At 39.4% G+C, this 15,803-nt stretch overlaps 1 protein-coding gene across 8 annotated transcripts in view; it reads left to right on the plus strand.

Annotated features, from left to right (window-relative positions):
• Positions 1 to 15,803, plus strand: part of kcnip4a (potassium voltage-gated channel interacting protein 4a) — a 137,254-nt gene that overhangs the window by 53,835 nt on the left and 67,616 nt on the right. Inside the window, exon 1 of one of the 8 annotated variants that reach the window (XM_042401082.1) lies at positions 4,327 to 4,365. The exons of the other annotated variants lie outside the window; for them this stretch is intronic. The gene's annotated coding sequence lies outside the window, so the exon portion shown is untranslated. Of the gene's footprint in view, positions 1 to 4,326; positions 4,366 to 15,803 lie in introns of those variants that run through there. 8 annotated transcript variants of the gene reach the window in all.

Below are 15,803 nucleotides of genomic sequence, written 5' to 3' on the forward strand. Positions count from 1 at the left end.
GTTTTCACTGATTGAACTTTCAACAATAATAATATGAATCTTACCATTGTTATTCCATCGTGTCGAATTCTGATGTTTGATCAGTCACTCAGAACTATGAGTGACAGATCTACTGAGTGTGACAATCTGCAAAGAACAACATCTGGTTGGATGCAGCTTTCACTGTTTTTTGTACACCATCAAAATTCAGAAATGAGATAGAGAGTGAATGGGAAGTTACCCCCTCTCTCTCTCTCTCTCTCTCTCGCTGCTCTCTCTCTCGCTGCTCTCTCTCTCTCGCTGCTCTCTTTATACATCCATGCTCTCAACACCCCCCACCACCCTGTCTTTTTTTTCTCCTCGGAGCTACACTGATCTCATAAATGGCCTCTATGGACTCCAAAAGATGAAAATTCATTGTAGCGATGGAGAACTTAAACCCATATGAACATAGCATAGCCTAGTTGTGGCAGTTGATTACCATCCATCGCAGTTGGCTTCTCTATAGTATGGTATTACAATATTGTGGTTATTGTGACAGCTCTAGTTGAGATACTCTATTTTCCTTCATTTGTTACTCATTTTTAAAGGTAATAATGTATTTTCCAGAAAAGAGTGATTCTTTGCATCCTTTTGTATGCAGGTAAACCCCTCAAAATCAGCATTATATGCCTCTTATCGTCAAAATTCTGGACTGGTCTCCCTGCTGTGTGCCCGTCTGAATGGTCAAAGAGCAGCTTGAATGATTCAATTATATTCCAGACAAATGTGTTTTTTTCATCTCTGCCAGACATCTGGTAAATGTATCTGACCTTAAAACAATAAGGTAGCCCTGCACTTTTTGCATCCCGAGTCAAGATTTTGTCTGTAAAGCTCTCTTGACGTCTCTCAACAGCTAGACAGGTAGATAAACTTCTAACATCTGTGGGTTGGAGATCAGAAACCATCATAAATTGGTTTGCTGATGTGTGATTAAAAACAACCAATTGAGTCTTCTGAAAAGAATAGCAGCTGATTCCAACCAGTGCCCGATTAGAGCATCTTTAATGTTCATCATCTTTTAATGACATTATTTTTTCAACAATAACAGAACTTGCACAGCACACATCATCATGTTGCGGAACCAGTAAGACAAGTTTCTAAGCTGTTTCTTCGGGCACATTTAGGTATGACTGCAAAAAACCTTGAGCAGATTAAATGGTTGTGTGAATATGGCAAAAAGGAGAGGAGGTGATGTATGACACACCAAGCAATGAAGCATCCGCCGTGGAAGCAAGGTGTCATTTGGCATCTCTCTTCTGTCTCCTGCATTTTCCACGCACCACTGAAACCACCGCAAATTCAATTTAAATGCAAAGCAACAGAGGAAAAGGTATTTGTGTTTACTGTTTACAGTACTTCTGCCTCAGCAATCACTGTGTTTCGGCCAATATGGCTAAGGTCTATCTCCTGGTGTGCACTGTTCCACGGATCACACTGACCATGCTATTGCCTCTGACTGGCTGCTTGATACATTAGATTTGTGCCTAATAAGGATGGATAACCCCTTTTCCTCTTGTTCCTTCTTTCAGTTTCCTCGCCCTATTTTTCCCCCTGCTGTCGTTTCCCTTCTCTTCTGTGATTAAACCGATCCCCCAAAGGACATCTGTGCTTTTTCCTACGATCTGTTTTTCTGTTTAAATTGATTCTAGTGTAACTTACATTAACACATCTGCGGATGCATGGCATTATGGAATAATACAAATATATTATTGTGGACTTTGAATCACTGTATGTTGTCCAGATAACGGTTTACTTGGATTCAATGATGGGTTAAGTGGATTTGTTCGATTGATTTGCATTGATTGGTCTCAAGCTAGCGCGATGATGATTCCTATAACCCTTTTCTGAAGGGGAAAGGATCACTTTGAAATAAACTTGTGCAGCACTCATTTGGATGCAGAGCCACAAGTTTTCAGCCTGCCAACAAACGGGCAAAGGCAAGTATGTGTGACATGTTTTGTATCTCTCATTGACACTTATAATATTGTTGCAGAGAATGTTGACAGCCTGCTTTAATCAGGTCACATCAGCTCATACCCTGCCCTGGTCTGTCAGGTCAGACAGCTTGAGGACAGTGCAAACAGGAAGACATTTGTGGCATTGTCTGTGACAATAAGGTGATGGTGTACTGCACAGCAGAGCGAGCTGTCATAACTACTCTTTTCCTGTATTATTTGTAGGCCTTTGCCATCACGATGTTTAGTTCATGCACAAAAAAAAAAACAAGACAGAGTCTACAGTAATGCTAGTGGCTCTGTGAGGCTGTACAGCAATGCTTCAAGTTGAATGCTAGCATCAGCTAACAAGCTCACAATGACAATTTTAACATGTTTAGCATTTTAAATGTTTACCACATTCACCATCTTACTTAAGGATGGTAATGTGCTAATTAGCTCTAAACACAAAGTATAACTGCGAATTATGGGAATATCATTAGTTTTGAAGGTATTGGGTCATAAAAAAGTCTTGGATAAAACATTTTGACCAGATCTAGATGAAATGTCATGGGACTGGCAAAGTTATTACAATTCATCCTGAGGGAGAAATGAATGTCTGTAGCAAAGTTCATAGCAATCCATTCAGTAGTTTATTGAGTCATTTTACTCAAACCCCCAAATGTCCACCTCATGTTGACGCTTAAGGAAAAGTCCAGGGATCTGCAAAGTCCTGAGGATTTTTCATTTGGGGATCGAGAATGTCTGCACAAAATGTCATAGCTATCCATGAAATAATGGTTGAGAAATTTCAGTCTGATCAACCAAGTGGCCGACATTGCCCTCGATAGAGCCACGTCGCTTACGTGCCTCCAAACTACTCTGCTTTATTCTGTTCCTTGTTATTTCAACACTTTCATTTAGATGCAAAAAAAAAATGATCTGGTCAGTGGTCAGTGTAAACTAGCCCATGAACAATATTTCTATTCAGTATTTTCTGCTCTTTCTGCATTGCATCTTGCTCAGCCCGGGGATTCCTGTTTTGCACTGTACAGATGTAATCTCATATCCAACAGGAACGGCTTGTGAAGAAAGGGGAAAAAAGTGTAATCTGAGCTTTGCTAGAGTAAATAGAGTGCAGTCAGTGGCGCAGAGATGGAAAAGCTAAAGGAGTAAATAGAGATGCAGACAAAGCAATATTTGCTTCCTGTGTTTTCATTCCTGTCCTTTGTGAAATGTGTTTCTTGATGCCAGGGAATGGGTTAGAAAAACTATTCTCTGAGGTGACAGTTTGACTGGAGAGCCAACCATTTCTCCATGCCAACATTAACAGATAAGAAAGAAAGCGATAGAAAAATAGTGTTCTAAAGCAAAAAAGAGTGCTTTTAATTATTTTTTTATATAACAAAGACCAAAAAAAGAACTTATCCATATTAAATGAGAATTTAACTTTAATAGAGCTACAGAGGGGATATTTTTATAGTTTTGTGATTGCACAGAAGAACACTCCTCCTGTGCATATGTGCAGAGACACATGCACACTCATGTGACCTGGATCAAATTAAATCAAGAGATAGAATCTCAAATAGATTGGCGTGAAGCATGAACAGACACATAAAGTTGGTTCATCTTCTGCAGACACTTAACCAAGGTCACATAACATTCCTAGTGCTGTGATGCACCATTTGCAGCAGTGCATCATTCAAATAAAGTTGTCCATAAGTCCCTATCTTAAATTTAAACTGTTTATCTACTGAAATAGAGGATGTGTTTGAACTCTAGACTAACCCTGCTACTGCAAAATTCAAAGCTTCGACATAAACAAGCTGTCAGGGTCAGTTCAAGAGTTTTGGTTTATAATCATGTTAGGCTGGAGATATATTTGCTTTTAACTTGCCGCTTTTAACTTGGCATCCTCACTTATCCTGCCTCCATTTGGAGCTTTGGTTGTGCACGTCCTCAGAAATTAATGCCACACGTACACAAAATAAAATACGCACATGAATGGTAGGGGCAGTGTAGGGGGAGTATTGGGATGTGACAAGGTCAGGGGTCAGTAGGCATGTCAGCAGCGATAACAATGGTGGAAAGTTTTGAAGACAAATTAATTGACCAAGTCAGCAATTACCTGCATCTGTACGATGAGTCATTGTCGCTGCACAGTGACAAATATGCTTGACGTGTTTGATTTCGGGGCCTTACATACCATCTACTGTGGGACTGCTGTTGCTTTTTCTGCCATGATCTCAGAATTAACCAACCTTCTTGAATGTTTGTTTTACATCATGCAATTCCGGAAGTTCTATTTATGTCCATAGTTCTCTAGTAGAATCCTCCGGTAACACAGAAAGTACACAGGCAAGTATGTGAAGGACACAGCCGGTTGTCTACGTGAACGTGTGGATGAAAAGTAAGTATATCTCCTGCCTTATTTACTGTGACTACTCACAACTTAAAATCAGACTTGAGAGACACTTAAAATATAGTCCTATATTTACTATTCTTGGTGATAAGATCACTGTATGAGTTGACATTGTTCTGATGGCATGAGAAATGTGACTAATCTAATCCAATACTTAATGGAAAAAAATGTATGAAAAGATGAATGATTGATAGATCCGTTTTTTGCAGAGGATTAATGGAAATGATCATGTTTACATCCAAAATATGAGTCAGTGTTTTATAGGCATCACAGAAGAGACTGTTGGCTTCTAAAAAGAAATGAAGCATAAATAGTGTCACATGGTTGATGATTGTTTTCTTTAGCTTTAGTGAGAAAATAGTATAGTGAAAATTATTATGTGTTAATATCACACTACAAGTGCATTTCAAGTGGTGCATTCCAGTGGTAAGTCAATATATATCTCTTAACTCCTGTTGTCTTAATATAATGTTTTTTCAGGCACATACTTTGCCCTATTATGCAACTTGCTTTTATAATTACTTGTTGAACCAGAGGGAAATTATGCTTTAGTTTGCTTATAACCAAACTTAATTGCAAACTCTTAACCAGATTCGAAAATGCAGTCAATTAAGATTTTCTACCGTGTTTTAAAACAAACACATCGAACAGTTGAACAATTTCATTTACTTAGACATTTAATAATATTAAGTCCTCAGAAAGAGGGGAATGGTCATGGAACAAGCTCCATCAAACAACTATTAAGCTGCTTTTAATAGCTGAATATATGAATCTGCCTTACTGAAATGATGCAGAGGATGAGCTGGATGTTGCTGCAGTATGTGGTATGATAGAAAATGAATGTCATGCAGAGCCCCCGTATGATTAATTGCATCATGACTGCGTGCATGTGTCCACAGCGGCATGTGTAGATTTCCTAATTGGTATCACCGAAGTAAAATAAATATAACCTCTTGTTTGATGTTTGAGAGAGGGCAGCATGTGGTCCAGTATGTTGTTTGCATGCTGCTATTAAAGAGAAATTTAAAAGACATTTGAATTAGGCTTGAGCAGTAGGATGTCTAGCCAAGTACCATCTAAGGGCTTTTATCAAACCAAACGTATTCCTCATTTCTACCACATCGCAGCATGTAGTTTTATCCATCTATCTTTGAGATTACATTTCACTTACTATGCAATGTATTATAATTTTTCTTTTTTCAATATAGACCATCCTGCCAGAGGCAACTTTATGACAAATACATTGTAGAGTATTGCATGCATTTATGCATATACTGTATTGGCTGTGGAAGTGTTCGCCTTGCTGTAATAATATCAGGACTGGGATAATGTATTATATTCATGCGATATTGTGGGATCTGTAATTGTGTAAGGTAGAATCACAATTCAATCACATTAGCATACCTGTCCACTCTTACCTTGTAATACCTCAGATTGCCCTTTATGAATTTTTATTAGAGTTCTGCTTTAACTTTTCATTAGCTTTCTGATTTAGTCTTTCACTTCACTTAGGCCGTCTGATGAGCGATGACTTCATACGCAAAGGGCAAATAGAGAGTGCCAGCGTACGCTAAGTGGCTGCAACTGAAGCAGTGTACTTCACAATGTGATGACTGAAAAGTGCCATCAAAGACGAGGCCCTCTTGGGGAGGCTGATATTGTCTATCATGCGGGGGTAGTGGTGTGGGGTTTCAGTGTGGTACAGTAGGAGGCTAGATTGCTCTGCCATGTTTCACACTGCTATTGTCTGTGTAATCAGACACTTATTGGTTTTGATAAGGCATCACTATATTTCCTCCAATAGTGGCTGGTAGCCAATGAAAAGCCAGGTCTCTGATAATAGTCGGGGTCGTGGTTGACATAAATAAAGGCCAGCCCCAAACAGTACCTGTTGTATAATGTGCATGTCAGTTAAGCATAAATGTGGTAGTAGTTATCTGGATGTAACTCCGGTTCTATGAGTAAATGTGTAGCCCTCTAGCCGACTGTCACAGAGGGGGGAGGGGGACGGAGGAGACGCGATATTATATGGGGATAATAGTGCATATTTTAATAATATCCCGCATGCTACAGCTATGTGGTGCACTGCCAAAACATTCTGGGTAGAACCGAAGTGTTAGAATTATTGTTCCGCACATTGGAGTAAGTCAATAACAATTACACCAGGCAAATGAAAGTCCAAAATTGAGTCTCCTTTTAGCTCTGTTTTGGGCTTAACCAGCACCTTAGAGAAATATCTTTCTCTTTATGAACAAAATGCTCCACCATATGTTCACCACCTAGTTGCTAATTTTGATAGCATAGATCGGCTTTAACAGAGTTTCTTAATAAGCAGCTGTCAGCTAACAGAAACTGGTTTGATGAAAGCAGTGAGAGTGAACCAAAACAATACATTTGCGGGTTGGAAAACAAAAACGGTTAGCTTAAAGATGCTAAAAAGCTCCGTAGAGCTGAAGGGAACAGCAGAGTTGGGTGATAATTCTCTGTCTGTCTGGTTTGTTACTATGATCAGCATCTTTCATGTTACACATAGTCATTTTTTTCCCCATTGTTTATATAAAACTATTTATTAGTGCAGCTTTAAAGCTAAGTAAAATGAACACACTACACATTGCTAATCATCATTTCTCAAACATTTCTTGGATGATTTTCAGAAAAAAAACAATAGTCAGTACTAAAATACCTTCACATTTCTGTAAATTGTAAATTTTAAGTGTAAATTTCGAGCCACTAACTTTGCACACAAGTATACTGCAAATGTAAATGGGTAAGACACTTGATTCAAATATGTTTTAAGGAGTGTCACATGGTAGGGTGCAATAATTGAGAATATTAAACTGAATCAAGGAAGATTGTTCTGACATCTCACCTTGAGAAAGCCACGGGTGAGAGTAATTAGCCTCCCTTGTGGTAAACTCATCCTTGTAGCTACAGGATACTAGAGGTTGAATGTGAACAGCTTTAAATCTGTGCCTTTGCTCTGTGTTTGTTAGTTGTTCTCTGTCCCTCTTTACCTTTTTTGCCAATGTGTCTCATAGAGGCTGTATCTCTTGTATTATCTGTTGCTGGTGTGTGCAAGAGATGGCGCCAAGCTAAATGATAGTACCTCCAGGTTCATGTTTAATGGAGGACCCCATTACACATGAAAAATGGGCTTTGTTCTGTAATGGTTGGATAAATTCAGAGCCTGGAGCAACCACAGTGAAAATGCTGCTAAAGTGGGAAGACATAGAGGTGATGATATCTCCGCTAAAGATGCTATGTGATATTTTGTGATGAGGTTATATGAAAACGTGTTTTCAGGTACTGCCACACCGAGGAACACATTCACAGCATGTTGTTTTTATCAGAGAAATACAGCGACAAAATGTGTGAAATTCCATTTAGCTTGAAACAGATGGGCTTTGTTGTAGATTGTTCATGGTTGCAGCGTGTTACATGAAAGGACAGCATTGGCATGTTGAATGGTGTTTTCAGAAGGTAATGCTGATTAAGTGATTTATTTGGCCAAGTCAAGGTGTTTATTCTCTCTGGATCATGGAGAGTAAATGAAGCTAGCAGAATAGGATTTATTGATTTTTGCTTTCTTTGTTCAAACAGGAGAAATCCACCTTAGTTTGCCCAATTTCACTGCAAAAATGTCTCTGTCAGACATTTAGTAGGAGTGTAAATTGACTTTCCCACATTTGCATTTACACCTTAACTAATTTTCTCCTTTTTCAAAAAAGATTAAAAAAAAAGCTAAACTACACTGGCTGAGTCACATGTGAAATACTACACTCTAAAGCAACAGCAGCCCGCTACGCTACAAACACCTAAACAAAAGGGGCCTCATTATCGATCGTCAGTGTTGCGGTACCCAGTAGTACACACACAAGAAAATACACTCACTCATCAGCGAGCCATCCCACACAAACAGACAGAGAGGAAGCACTCGACACGTCACAGGGAGATCACATTTCCAGTCAGCCTCCCTTCCTGCCCAACACCGAGTTCTGAGCTGCAGCCCTCAAGTGACAACCAGACAAATTGGTCTTGAAGAAGCCCAGAGGCAATCAGAGCACACCACTCGCCCACAATTACTTGTCCTTTAAAGAAACGATCAATATGCTCAGTGAATCTGACCGTTGCAGGCTGAGACATGCCAAACGAAACTCTGTTCGGGTGGGTAAAGCTCTGGAATAATGAGAAAGAGAGAGGTTCAAAAGGTAAATTTTGATATGAAATTTCCTCAGGCTAAACTGAGATTTCTTAAACTCCAAGTGCATAAAAACAGCCCCCGAGGTGTTTAGCAATAGCACTTCTTTTTTTCAGTCCTTGATGAGTGTGCAAAAAAATAAATAATAATAATAAAAAAAGAAACCCTTATCACATACATTAATTGAATTTGGGCTGTTAGACAATTAAAGCACACCATAAATATAGTTTCAGTCCCATAAGGAGGACAAGACAAGACTAAAGGAACATCATATTCTTCTCACTATGAAGTCAACTCACGTGCTGCTGCTCTGATTGCCTACCCCCGTTTTATGACCCTTGCATGGGTATAACCTATGCTAATACTGATTGCCCCCGCTTTGCAAGTCTGATCAGTCAACCACAGCGATATAACGGGCTATCAAAATAAGTATAGAGAAGGGCACAGAGCATTGATTTATATGTATGTTCCTTTGTGTAAACCTATAGCACATGCATGCTTGTTGACTCTGTGGGATTTTTATGATATGAAATGACTTTTATGATGCACCTATATACACATGTTCACATGTCATATCCTCTGTTAACCCACAACTGTCAGGATTTTTTTTTTTTTTTTTTTTCCCCCCCCATAGCAGGTGGTCACTGCAGAGGCTTTAGAGTGCCTTTCACTGATGGTTGTGAGTGGGTTCATGTCACTATGCAGAAATACTTGTACATTTCAAGGGGACTTGTGCGTGTGTGGGCTGTCACAACGAATCTGCCTGTCATCACCAGCACAGAATATGATGGGTTTTTATATATAGATGCAGATAAAGATTCTATTGCATGGGGTTCAAGGGCATTTTGAGGAAAAATACAGATTTTATTTTATATAAATGAGATACGAATCCAATCATTCAATCAGGTCACATCAGAAATTAAATCCTACCAGTACCTTCGCAATTAAGCTGTTAAGATTCCTCACTCTGTAGCTAACTTGTGTTTATTTAGTTAGATTTATGTATGAGATTATTGAAAGTGCATGTGCAAATATCTTATTCATGACCTCAGCATGACTCCACTCATCTAACAGAGCCCAACATATCAGCTACGCATACAAAACACACAGACCTCATGTTCACTATCAAGACAGTTGTGTTCTCATTATTATTTCATCTTTCACCCATCTCTGTTGTTTTGTACAAACAAACCGAACAATCTGCGCACACACACACACAGAAACTTGGCCTTCACCTCTTTTCTCTTTCTGCTCACACACTCTATAACTTTCAGCTATGAATCACAGAGGATTTGTGTTCACGTCAGGATTTTTATGAGGTTTAAAATTCAATTTTCCACTTCTGGCAAACGATAGAATGTGAATAATTAATGTGTAAGCCATGGGGGCAAGAATAAAGGGGAGCCTGTCCCTAACTGAGCTTAAAGGTTTACAATTCTGGAGGCGATAAAGGAGACCCTGGTATGAGGGATCCTTTCAGAAATGGGAATTTGGTTTAAACCCATGCTTATTGTGAAATAGGTCTGCCCTGTTGAAACCCAATATGATTTTGGGAGGAGAAAGTTCACAAATGATGATGAATTATTATTTTAAACATGTAAATTGAATTGTTAAAGATTAAATTAATTTCCAAATGCTTTAAAAGAATATATCACTCTCTGGATAATCAAGACAGATGCTTATCTAATTATCTTAATCGGTGGATTGAATGCCGTGACAAAAAATGGTAAGAAAAATTCATGCAACCTTCTTAGAAATTGAATTATGTGTGCTTGATGCAGCTTCTCATGTGAGCAGTACCTCAACAGCTCTGTGTTATGCTGTATGCACGTTGACATATCTCCGTGCACATCAACAGTATCCTTTGTTAACTCATTTGAAAGTGATAATTCAAAAATTGTAATCTAAAATACCTGCCTGCCTGCCACACAGAATTCAGACACGAACTGTATCTGTTCAGTCCGTACATGTTCTCAAATAAATCGGGTCAATTTCTGTTTCTGAGCTATGAGGATGGGAAATGAAATTTATCGATTGTCCATTGACCTCAAGCCCAGATACAGAGCAGCTCTGTGACGCCACAGCTTGACCATGAAATGAGATTTTATGATGCTTGCTGTGCGTGCACTGTTGGATGCAGACTTTAACTCTTTCTGCAGTGTTAGAGCAGTTAGGTGAGACAGAAATGTTCATCACAGTTTGAAAAAATAAGAGTTACTGTGATGCTTTATTGATGCCAGGACAGCTATAGTACACCATCACTGCAGCTGGTCAGGATTCAGTGCTTTTCCTCAGGGATATTTGGCAGACACCTGCCATAACACAGACCATTTGAAGGGCTTTCTGCTCACGGCTGCCGTATACTAGAAGAACATTATTGAACTTGTGAAAATTCAAATTGCAGTTGAACTGCTGTCAAACTGTGCCACAAGCAAATGTCTCTGTGCTCACTGAGAGTTGAGACCTGTTTTTTTTTTTTTTCCCCCCTTCCTGACACACTGCATTGCGGTTTTAACTATGAAATACAATGAGACAGTCTGTCTTAGCTGGATGTCTCTGTGCTCATGTACAGTAAAGGCATAAATTCTGTTACTTGAACTTCAGCAGGACTAAATTAAAAGGATTCATACTGGAGATGAGCAGAACATGTCATTGATTTATTTGAAAGACATCAATCAATAATGAAAATTATCATTATTTACAGCCCTAATTTAGATTATGTCCTGTTATTTTATTCTCTGAAATGCTTAACTCAATCAATATCATGATCAAAAGCAGTCATCCCTCATTTCTGCTATTCTGAGCTGCAGTTTCTGTCCGTGCCCAAACCCTGGCCAGTCGCTCTCCCTCTGGTCATTCCTAAAGAGCAGAGAAGATAATGGGCTATGAGCTCAGGCCAGAGGCTCACAGACTGATGTGTGTCCTCCACCAGTGATGGATGACACGGTGCAGCACTCCCTCACTGCATTAAAAGCCCCTCAGTCCACCATTTCTCTCTTTCCCAAAGCCCATACTGTACAAATCTAAGCTCTGGGTAGAAAACTCACCTTGGGTTGGTGTTTATGTGTGTGTGTGTATATTGGTGTCCCTCGACATCACTGTGTGAATTTGTATGGTTGCACGCCGCCATGGGAATTTTAGCCTAACTTAATTTAATGTCGCCTGAAAATCAACATATTAACACTTGAACAGTATTCACTCGTACCGCTGTGACGAATGTATGCTAAACAGCTGCAATTTGAAGTGGCCTTACATTAAAGCTGCACCGAGGCTTGTATAAACCTGCAGGGTGGGTTAGTGTTATTGACTTGCGTAATTGCAGAGATGAAGGCTGGTTTTTTAGCATCGCGTTCTGATTTAGAGCTGAAACTGTGAAAAGCCTGCTACCGAGCAAGTATTGTCACGACCCACAATGCTCTGGTGCCTGGCTGGGAAAATGAATCCCTCCCTAAGGTGACTGGGGAAATGCTGGAATGTATTCGCTTGTATTTGTCATGTACAGTTGGTGGGTAGAATCTGAGAAAGAGTACACCTGAGAAAAGCCTTGCTTGTGTTGTGTGTGTGTGTGTGTGTGTGTTTTTCATACAGTAGGTAGACGACACGACTCAGAGACTGCACCAAGCTGACACGTATCAGTGAAGGCAGAGTCTGGCACAGCACCAACAAAACAGTTGACTCACACAAATTGGCAACCCTTGTCACTGTAATAATTGCTCTCACCGCATTCTCCTTCACATCTACATATGGATTATCAATGAGCCATGACTGCATCACTTAAAGAGAGGCCTAACTCATAACACGCCATTAACAACCACAGCTGCCAGCAACAATATGGCAACGCCGTTGTCCACCTGACTTCTGCAAATGATTTCTGTACCATTAACCCCCTTTTTTCCCCCAGGGGAGATATCCATGTTTATGTTCAGTTTACATCAACCTGAAAGGATGGAGTACACTGTCAGAGCTCAGTATTTACCTCGCAATGCATAATTCAGACAATTTCTGCCAGTCATGTAATTTTTATGAGCAGGAACTCAACCTTGGTCTGATAGGTACACCGCAGAAGAGTTGGGTCTGGAATATATCTTTAATAGGGTGAAAGGCCGGTCACTATAATGGTGTGGAGGTGAATTTAGAAAGAATGAGAAAAATGAAAAAAATGCTGAAGTCTTTGGCAGATGAAAGCATCTGTGTACAGTAGCAGTTACACAGCAGAGGATTGCTGTGTGAATAATTCATAGATTTTTGCCCTCAGTTATGCATGACTTACATTGTATGGCATACTCACATATGTGGTTTACCTACTGTATCATCTTACACACCGTAGTGATGTTGACAGTGTTGTGACTAAATCAAGCATTAGCAGCCTTGTTCTAAGCTAATTGCATTTCTGTTCTTTTGTAGTTACAAGTTCAACACAAAGCGCTTAATTGCCTAAAATGTACACACTGAAGGATTACATTAACAGTTTATACCCTTCAACATCCAGTTTGATATTTTTTATTTCCCCTAGCTGTAAAATTGGAAAAATGATCATGTTCCACCATGCTTCACAGTATTATACTGTATTCTCTATCAACTTGTTCCAACTCTTCATCAAAGCTGCAGTATGGTATATGGTGTTGATACTGAGGAAGATACTGAAGATGTTTTCATGGCTGCACCATTCCATCAAATGGAAATATTCACAATGTCTTGTGCATCATTTTATACAGAATTCTCAAAAAATTCAGCCTGGTATATTTAGTGTCTTTGGAAACTCTGACATCTCCACCGAAAAGTAAAACAAAGTTTGGTGGGTTTGAACAGCTTGAGTTTGTCAGTTGGGTGAAAGAGGCTGTAAAACTGCATCTCAAAGTGTTTATATTGGTTTTTTTCCCCCCAAATTGGGCAGTCCCATAATAGGTTTTAAGAAAGACCTGAGGGGTTGCAAGTTCATTGACAAGATTGGATAAAAGTAATAAAAAAACAACCATTGGTCTGCTGCACAAAATTCTATTTGTTTTTTATGATTTTTTAAAATAATCTTTGCTTTTTTTTTTATCATGAAATAACATAGTTTTACCTCTTCAGTCCCCTAAAAACAATTCAAATTTAAGAGGGAGCATCATTCTTTGGGTGAATTGCTCACAATATACAAACATACACAACTGTGACAACGGGTCGATTAGACATTGCTTTGCTTGAAAAGGTTGGAAAACACTGATTTAAGACATTCAGCAGTTCATTTCCCACTCCCCATCCACCTCCAGATCTTTACAATGCATTTGGTGAAGAAGCAATTGTCTTTCCTTTGTCTCAGCACGTTAAGAGACACCAACAGCAGTTAATCACAGCGCTTGTTCCCCCGCTGTTGGTGTGAAGTGTGCGCAACTGAAATAGCTTGACAGGATTTGTACTGTGGCATCCACTCGGAAGACAATCTGCGGCCAGCAGTGTTCACCCTTTGTTCCTGTCATCGCAAAGTAGGCACATTAGTGCAATGACAACAGAACATAAAGGCAGTAGAAACTAATAAGAGAACATTTTAGCGGTGCAGTCTTTCAGTGTGTATAATGTACTGAAATCTTTGGCCCTTACATGAAAGTTATGTGGCTGTGTGAGCTGAACATTTTGTGTGATGTTGTTAGTAAGAGCCTTGTAGATTGCACACAATGACTAGCTTCTAGTTTCAGATAAAAGCTGCGGGCAACCACAAACAATCCACAACCAGTCTCAATGCAAACGGACTTAAATAATTTAGAGACACATAAAGCAAAGACGCACTCTAGTATCCCCTCTCATTCTGCTGGGATTAATGACCAAAAGCTCTTGGCTTGAGTTCAACTTTTAAATGAGATAGTAAACACTGCTTTTTTAATCATTTGCCTGCCTCCTATATCAGATTAGACTGATAATAACAAAGTAAATCAACTGTTTTCAACATACATCATCATCAATTTTTCTGAGGTCCCGAAAGTGAACTGAATGCAGGCATAACATGATGAAATTCATGCTGCAACTTCCCAGCACTGACATGTAATCTGGCTTTGATGTGGGAAACTTAAGAGAGGAGGTGATACTTGAGTGTTACGGAAGCCTCTAGCACAGTTAGCGTTTGGTTAAGAGCTGCAGGTCTGTGTGAGAAGATGACTTTCAACATGTCTTGCCATTTACCCGTGGATAAGGGTTTCCCCCTCCACTCTCTGGTTTATTAATAGAGAACTCATGCATGTCGGGCATGGCCTGAGCGTCGCCACAGTGTTAGCATCATTGACACGGTTAGTGTTTCACCTGTCACTGTTGGTGATGGGCTGTCATCAGAGCTGGCCTAACAGATTTGAGATGAGATTGTGGCCAGAGAAGGTTGATGAATGTGTCATTCAGGGTACTGTTTGAGACCCCGGCACAGCCAAGGGCTGATCAAGGTTGTCCTTCCAAGGATACACGATAGTACCAGTGTGCACATAGGGTCATATACTCACACAATGGCGGCTCATAAAGCAGTTCCTACATGATTTTTTCAAAGTATCACCACACTGATTTGCCACTTTTTCATGTCAGATTATCACATATAAAACTAAACTGGCCATGAGAAGATTGGAACTCACTTTACATTTGAAGACGCCATAATGGGATGCAGGTGTTGCACTCAAATGCATCACGTTGCATTGCATTTTCCAAAATGTATGTACTATAAGTCCCCCAGGGCTAAAACCAATAAAACTGAGAGACACTACCGCTGCAACTAAAAAATAATTATTAATATGAATAAGAATGTTTAATAATTGATCGTTTAATCTATGAAAAGTCAAAAATTGTGAAATCACACATTGTCTTGGAGGCCAAATGTCTTCACATTGCTTGTTTTCTCTGAACAATAGTCTAAAATCCAATAACATTACAATTTCCACTCTAAATCAACCACACTAATGGAGCACTTGATGAGTTTTTTTTTTTTTTATCAGATCATGAAGGGCAGAGCTTCAGGAACACAGAGTCCTGTGTTTCCCACAATGCAACAAATATCAACTTTTCATTAGACCTTCCCTGCTTGGTAAATGCCAATGTCCAACTTCATGCCCCCAGTTTGCAATGCTGACTTTCTGTCACAATTTTGTTGTCTCCAAGCCCAAGTTGACTTGATTGACAAAGTTCTTGCAGAGCCACAGATGACATAATACATCTACCTTCAAGTGTAAAGCATAGTGAGCCAAATCAGTGTTTGGTCACTTGCTATTATGAATGA

Source organism: Thunnus maccoyii, chromosome 22 (assembly GCF_910596095.1).
Source record: "Thunnus maccoyii chromosome 22, fThuMac1.1, whole genome shotgun sequence".
In the NCBI taxonomy this organism is placed as follows: Eukaryota; Metazoa; Chordata; class Actinopteri; order Scombriformes; family Scombridae; genus Thunnus; species Thunnus maccoyii.